The sequence below is a fragment of the Suncus etruscus genome, chromosome 3 (assembly GCF_024139225.1).
Source record: "Suncus etruscus isolate mSunEtr1 chromosome 3, mSunEtr1.pri.cur, whole genome shotgun sequence".
In the NCBI taxonomy this organism is placed as follows: Eukaryota; Metazoa; Chordata; class Mammalia; order Eulipotyphla; family Soricidae; genus Suncus; species Suncus etruscus.
Genome location: NC_064850.1, coordinates 98256636 through 98263921, shown reverse-complemented (window position 1 = coordinate 98263921; position 7286 = coordinate 98256636). Strand labels below are relative to the sequence as shown.

The window sequence follows — 7286 nt, the reverse complement described above, 5'->3', positions numbered from 1 at the left end:
ATTGTTGATTGCAGTTAGAGAAATAGTTATACTTACTGCGATGACAATGATAGTGTGAGAGAGAAATAGAATGCATGTCTTGAAGACAGGTAGGAGGTGGGGGTGGAATGAAAATGGTGACACTGATGGCAGGAAAATTGCACTGGTGAAGGGGGGTATACATTTTATGGCTGAAATCCAGCTATGAACATGTTTGTAACCATGATGCTCATATAAAGTATTTATTAAAAATTAATCAAACAAAAATCAAGAGAAAATGTGATGCTAAAATAATAGAGAACACCTGATGCGAGTACTGATGTCTTTATCTTTTGGAAGTCATGTAGGAAAATTAAAATATTTATTTAAAAACAACTACAACAAAAGAATAAAAACAGAAGTCAAGCTAAATGAAATAAAATATCCATGATAGGGCCGGGAAGGTGGCGCTGGAGGTAAGGTGTCTGCCTTGCAAGCGCTAGCGTAGGACGGACCACGGTTTGATCCCCCAGCATCCCATATGGTCCCCCAAGCCAGGGGCGATTTCTGAGCGCATAGCCAGGAGTAACCCCTGAGCGTCAAACGGGTGTTGCCCAAAAACTAAAAAACAAAACAAAACAAAAATATCCATGATAATAAAAAAGTTCAGACACAGATCAAACATGATGGTGCACAATGAGAACAAGGTGTTACATATTAAAAATATAGAAATTGTGTTTAACCATTGTGAATATAGGTACCTTAAATATGATTATCAGTTTAGAGAGAAATAAAGAGATATGGTCCACTTAACTAGGGAAGCACCTAAACTTGAACAGCTTAATAACCAATTGGAAAGTTTCTGCCATTGAAGGGTAAAGTCTTGGATTTAATATGTCTGTAAGTTAGAATTTTTTGACAGGTTTCTTTGAAAAACATAGTCATAGTTAGGGGGCTGAATAGAGCAAAACAAGTGGGCATTTGCTTTGCATTAGGTCAACCGATGTTCAATCGCCAACACCTTATATGGTCCCAAAACAACATCAAAATTAATTCCTGAGCATAGATCCAGGAGGAAGCAACCACTGATGATCATTGAGTGTGTACCCCCCAATAATAAAACTATTAAAAGTTTTTATGTCATCCTGCAAGTTGTTTCCTTTGACATTTAGAAAATACAGGGGCCGGAGAGATAGTGTGGAGGTAAGGCGTTTGCCTTTCATGCAGAAGGTCAGTGGTTCGAATCCTGACATCCCATATGGTCCCCTGAGCCTGCCAGGAGCGATTTCTGAGCATAGAGCCAGGAGTAATCCCTGAGCACTACTGGGTGTGACCCCAAAACAACAACAACAAAAAAAAACCCAGCAACTACAACAACAACAACAACAACAACAACAAAGATTTTCAAGACTATACTTTCAGGGATCATTTCTATAGTATGTGACAAGAGAAGTTTTCTCTGATCGTGTAGAGCACCCGAAGCCACAAGGAGGAGCCAGAGCGTCTTCTCCTGAGCGTGAAGCCGGCTCTAAGTGTTGCTTCTGCGATTATCTTTTGCCATTGATGATCGTTAGCCGGCTCTAAGTGTTGCTTCTGCGATTATCTTTTGCCATTGATGATCGTTCATCCCTTCCTTTGGAAGGGATAGAGGGAGAGGATTCAGTTTGAATGGTAAACAAAAAGAAAATATTGTAAACTACCACCTCATAGGCCATAACTTGCTACTATAGAGGTCAAGTATAAAATATTTATAGGCATTATGAATTAATCAAGTAATATTTTCTTTGTTTTGAAAAACTTATTTGTACAAATTAAACATACATTTAAGCTTGAGGAAGATATAATCTATGGATTTTTTATGAAACCATAGAATCATGTAATTTTTAATATCAAATAAATAAGAGAATGCAATAAATTGTCTTTTCTACTAGTAATACTTGATTAAGGCATGTAAAGAAATAGCACTTCAGAGATTAGATATCCTGCCAAATATTATAAGTCATTTCTGAGACTGTTGGCTTCTTCCAAAAGAGTAATAACCACATGCAAGATTTTTAAGCCAGGTAACTTACATTGGTAAGTGGCTATTAACACAAGAAATGTATAGCAACTGGAGAATGACTGCAGAAAAGTAGATAGATTAGAAATTGGAGGCTTTCAAGTTTATTGTATGTATTAGGAATCAAATGTCTATTTATAATTAAAACATCAAGGACTCTCAAACAAATAAAATGTGAAATTATATGTGAACTACAAAGGGACACAGAAGAAAAAATGTGTCTTCTCCATAATAAACATGTTTTCTATGCAATAACACTAGTATTTCAATCATATTTCTTTGGGTTAAATATTGTTTTAATATAGTCCTCATCTCAAATGAAATGTAACTCCTAAAAGAAAACAGCTTTTCAGAGATTGCAAGGTCTTAAAGCAGAGAAAATGTGACATGAGACTGGGGGAGGCACAAAAAAGGTAAGGTAGTAATGGTATCTGGAGGAAGCAAATGCATAGGGACACGATAAAGGGCAACTTTGCCTCATTTTCTTTATTTGTCTAAGAGAGCAGATATTCCATCTGCCCTCTGTCAATGCTACAAGTTTCAATTGTATCAAGAACCACCCACAAGAATTACAATTGCAATGTGATTGGGAACCTTTGTTAAATCAACTATTTAAATATCTGAGAAACAAAGTACAGGGGAACAAATGAGAATTCAGAACTGTAACTTTCCAAACCAAAGATACCAACACTAACTGCATATGAAAAAATTTTCCACATGATGTCAGACAAGGATAAAGTAGTTATAATTGTGTAGAGGGCCTGAGACAGGGCTTCTCAAAGTTTAAATATGGGCCAGTTCACTGTCCCTCAGACTATTAGACGGCCATACTATAGTTAAAAACAAAACAAACAACAACAAAAACTATGAACAATAGTGACCCTGGACCATAGTTTAAAGATTCCCGTCCAAGTCTGAGAGGAGACGAGAGACAGAGAGGTGCGGAGTTGGAGAGTGCAGTGCACATCCCACAAAGGGACATTATGACCAGGGACTAATTGGCTGCAGGACAGGCAGCAGCAGCAAAAACACCTGGTAAACCAGATAAATATCCGTACGTGGCCCACGGGCTGTATTTTGTGGACCCCTGGCCTGGGAGATGGTACAGAGGTTATATTTGTGGGATTTCAAAATCCAGCGTCAAATGGTACATACATCAGAGATGAGACCTTTCAAGAAGTGAGAACATGATTCCTTGCACTAGAGGATCCAAGCAAACCTGTTACCTCAGAAGCAGGCACTGAACAACCACATTTTTCTCAAAGTATAATCACAAGTAATCCCTGAACTCCCTAAGCACAACTTTGGAGCCCTACCCCCCCCCCAAACCTGTGAGTAAATGTATCTTAAAAAGAAAAAGTGCTCAGAATAAAAGATGTCCATCTCAAATCGTTCCCCTAAAAATGTAAAGTCATAAATGTTGTTTAAAAAAGATACATTTAAATAATCTGGGTCTAGATTTTGTTATAAATTATTATTTATAAAATACTTTTGAGAGCCAGAGAGAATACAAAGGTAAGGTGAGTGGATTGCTCTTTGACCCTATATATGGTTCCGTTCATACTGCCAGGAGTGGTCTCAAGTATAGAGCTAAGATAAACATTGAGAACATCTTTGTGTTTCCCCTAAAATAAACATATATGCTTAGATATGTATATATTTTTATGTTATATACTAAAAAAGTTTTTACAAAATCCATAATGCTTAAAACGCAATCTCAATTAATAAAGAAAGAATATCATCACATCTAATGGAAGAGACTATATATCTCTAAATTTAGGGAATATCAATTTGATGAACTTATGAGCAGCAATGGCAAGACAGTAAAGAATTCTACAATAAAAGAGGTGCAAGAAGAAAGGCAAAACTATAGTCCTGTGCAACGTGAATGATTTATTTTATGTCCAAGTTCTCTTGGGAGCCACATATCTTTTATAACTTTTCTGGTTGTAATGAACTTTTACATTTGAACTAAGTATGAATAATGTAACTTTGTGGCTGCTTAAGATCTGATGTGCTGGGGCTTTATTTTATAATGATTCTTAAGAGATGCAAGAGAGAGAAAAAGACGGAACAAACTCTAACTTTCAAAGGAAATAGCCACTTTTCCTGTTCAAATTTCAGGTACTGAACTTTTGCTAAACAAAGGCTAAAACAGAGTTAAAGCTTTAAAATACCAATAAATGCAAAAAAGAAAATCTTTCAATGTACTTACCTTGAGTTCAGTTAGAGATAATTACATACATGCATACAACAACCATTATGACAATGGCAGTGAGTGAGAGAAATAGAATGCCTATCTTGAATACAGGTAGGGGTGGGAGAAGAGGGAAATATGAGGCAGTGGTAGTGGGGAAGGTTGAACTGGTGAAGAGGGGGATGTACATTTGTTTTTATGACTGAAATCCAACTACAAACATGTTTTAACCATGGTGCTTAAATAAAGATATTAATCAATGCATTTATCTTGAGAAATATAAATATACTACTCTTCAAAAAATTGTTATATTAATCTGAACATTTGACAGTGTTTGAAGTACTCTGGTAAATATTATGCTGACTATTATGTGTTTGTTATTTTTTTGGCTACACTGGCAGAGCTCCTGGCTCTCCATTCAGAAATTACTCCAGCTTGGGTAACCAAGCTGGGAATTGAATCTAGGTCGTGTGCCTGCAAGGCAAATGCCCTACCCACTGTGCTCCATCTCTATATGTTGATTATTTTATGATCAATTAAGATGTTTAAATAAAGAAAAAAGAAATAAGAAAAAGTAGAGCACAAATCAATGATACAGCAAACAATAAACCAATTCAAACACTGAATGAAAGAATTTGTTCTTTGAAAGAGTAAACAAGACTAATAAAACCTTTTGTAGACTTAGAAGAAGAGAGAAAAAGAATGAGATGTATTAGTAGTTTTGATATAATAATCAGTTTTGATGAACAATTTTATGTTATCAAGCTGACAACCAAATAGAAATGGATGAATTGTTAGAACTACATCACCCTCAGTATTGAATCAAGTGGAAACAAAAAAATCTGAATCTACCAATCTTGAGTAATAAAATTGCACAGTAAATAAAATTTTCCAACAACAAAATCGAGGTCCAGCTGGATTCACTAGTTAGTTCTATCAAAATTTAAAAATATACTCCATGTTCACATTCTTGAATCTCCTCCAAAATATTTAAAAACAGAAATTCTCTGTTACTAATTCTATAAAACTAATATTACACTGATACCTAAAACAGATGGAGAGACTACTAAATAAAATAAATTATAGACAAGATCACTAATGAACATCAATGCAAAGAAACTCAACAAAATCCAAGTTTAAAGAACACAGCAATATATCAAAATGATTATACACCATAATCAACTGGGGTTCATTGCAGTGCTATAAGAATAGTTCAATATTCAAATCAATAAATGTAATGAATGATAGTTCATTAATATATAAAGAGAAAGCTATGTGATCATATCAATCTACAGAGAAGGCTTTTGACAAGATCTAACACCATTAATAATTAAATATGAAAATGAAAATTCCAAAAATAGAAATGTAAGTAACAAATCCCAGGACAGTAGGGCCATCTATAAAAAAAACAACCAGTCAGCAATTATAATACTAAATAGAAAAAAATTAAAGTCCTTTCTCTCAGATCTAGCACAAGACAAGGTTCTCCAGAACTCTAATTCAACATTAATTTTGGAAGTCCTCATCACAGCAACCAGTCTGTATCAAACTCCAATACCTAAAACTCCCTTACTCTTGTACTCACCAGCTAAAGATGTGTTGACAATGGCACTATCAACTTTAAAATTTAATATTAAACTGATGGAACTAGAGGATATCATGCTGAATGAAGTCAATCAGAAGAAATAGATAGATACAGATTGATCTCTTCCGTATATTGGACTTAAACATACAGGGCAAGGTATAAACAAAAGTCCAAAGGCAATAGAAAAGGGAAATGGACGCACATTAATTGAGAAAGGGGACTTGGAAGGGAGGAATCTTGGATACTCAGGTAAGGGTGTGTCTTGAAGTCACGGATATAGGCTTGATGGATGTGGTGTTGAAATTACATATTTGAGACATTTTTATTCACAGCATTGTAAACCACAAAATTTAAATTTTAAAATGTTTTCAAAATAATATAAATCAAGACATAAAAAAACAATCCCCCTCCTCTTAGATGTATCTTACACAGGGCTATACAGCTTGGAATAAATATAGCAGTAGAATTAAGTTTATCTATCTTTAATTGTATCCTTCCTTATATGATCTTGCACTGATTAAGTTTTTTTTATCTCTGATCCAATATTCTAAAGCATAATAATATCAAATCTAGCTTTAATGCTTTGTCACCTATTTTCCCATATCTGCTTGCTTTGCTCAAATCAAACCCTATAATTTCTCTTAATTGTCTCTAAACTTGCCTCCCCAATCTGGTTTTTAACACTGTAATTCTTCCTCTATTTTGCTCTCGGGAGTTATAATTTTAATGGGAAAAAAGGAAACAAGCTTAAGGGAGACCATCTGCCTATATTAGACCCATTAATAGCTTTCCACTGGTTTTACTTCTAGAAGATACAATCAAGTACCCGCAGACACTGTTGAATTCCACAGCTTAATTCAGTGCTGCTTAAAGCTATTGACCTCTCTTTCTCTCTTATATCTCTGTGAACCCTGTCTTTTGTGTCCCTCACTCACACTTATGTATAAAAATACCTACATTTTCTCTTCTTTTAGGATCACACCAAATTTCCCTTTGTAATTTTGTGTTTGTTCTCCTTTTTTTTTTGAAAAATAATTTTATAATTGTATATATTACTTTTCCCCATCGATGTATTTTTGTTGCCACTATCATGGCATGGCTTACATTCTAGTTTCTGGGGTTTGGAGTTTTCTCTTCCAATTGTTTCCAGCTAAACTGAAACACACAACACACACACACACACACACACACACACACACACAACATGCACACTATGAAAAACATTCTCATGAAAATAATCAGGTAATACATTTAATAAAAATCAACTTAACAATTACCTCTGGTCTGTCTCATCCTCAACTCTGTACCTTTTGTTCCACACAACCGGTTTTTGCTATTATAACATTTATCAAAATAACGCTATGGGTTAATAGAAATAGCAAAGAACCAAAGAGTTAAAATGCAAGCTATGTAAAACTCCCAACTAAAACCCAAAGAGTCTAATTTATTCATTCATTAGCTAAATAACTAAAAGCCCAGGAAAGACA

General features: G+C 34.8%; 1 pseudogene; it reads left to right on the top strand.

Moving 5' to 3' along the window:
* The first annotated feature begins 1364 nt into the window (after positions 1 to 1364).
* Positions 1365 to 1631, top strand: LOC126005462 (uncharacterized; annotated as a pseudogene).
* The last annotated feature ends 5655 nt before the right edge of the window (positions 1632 to 7286 follow it).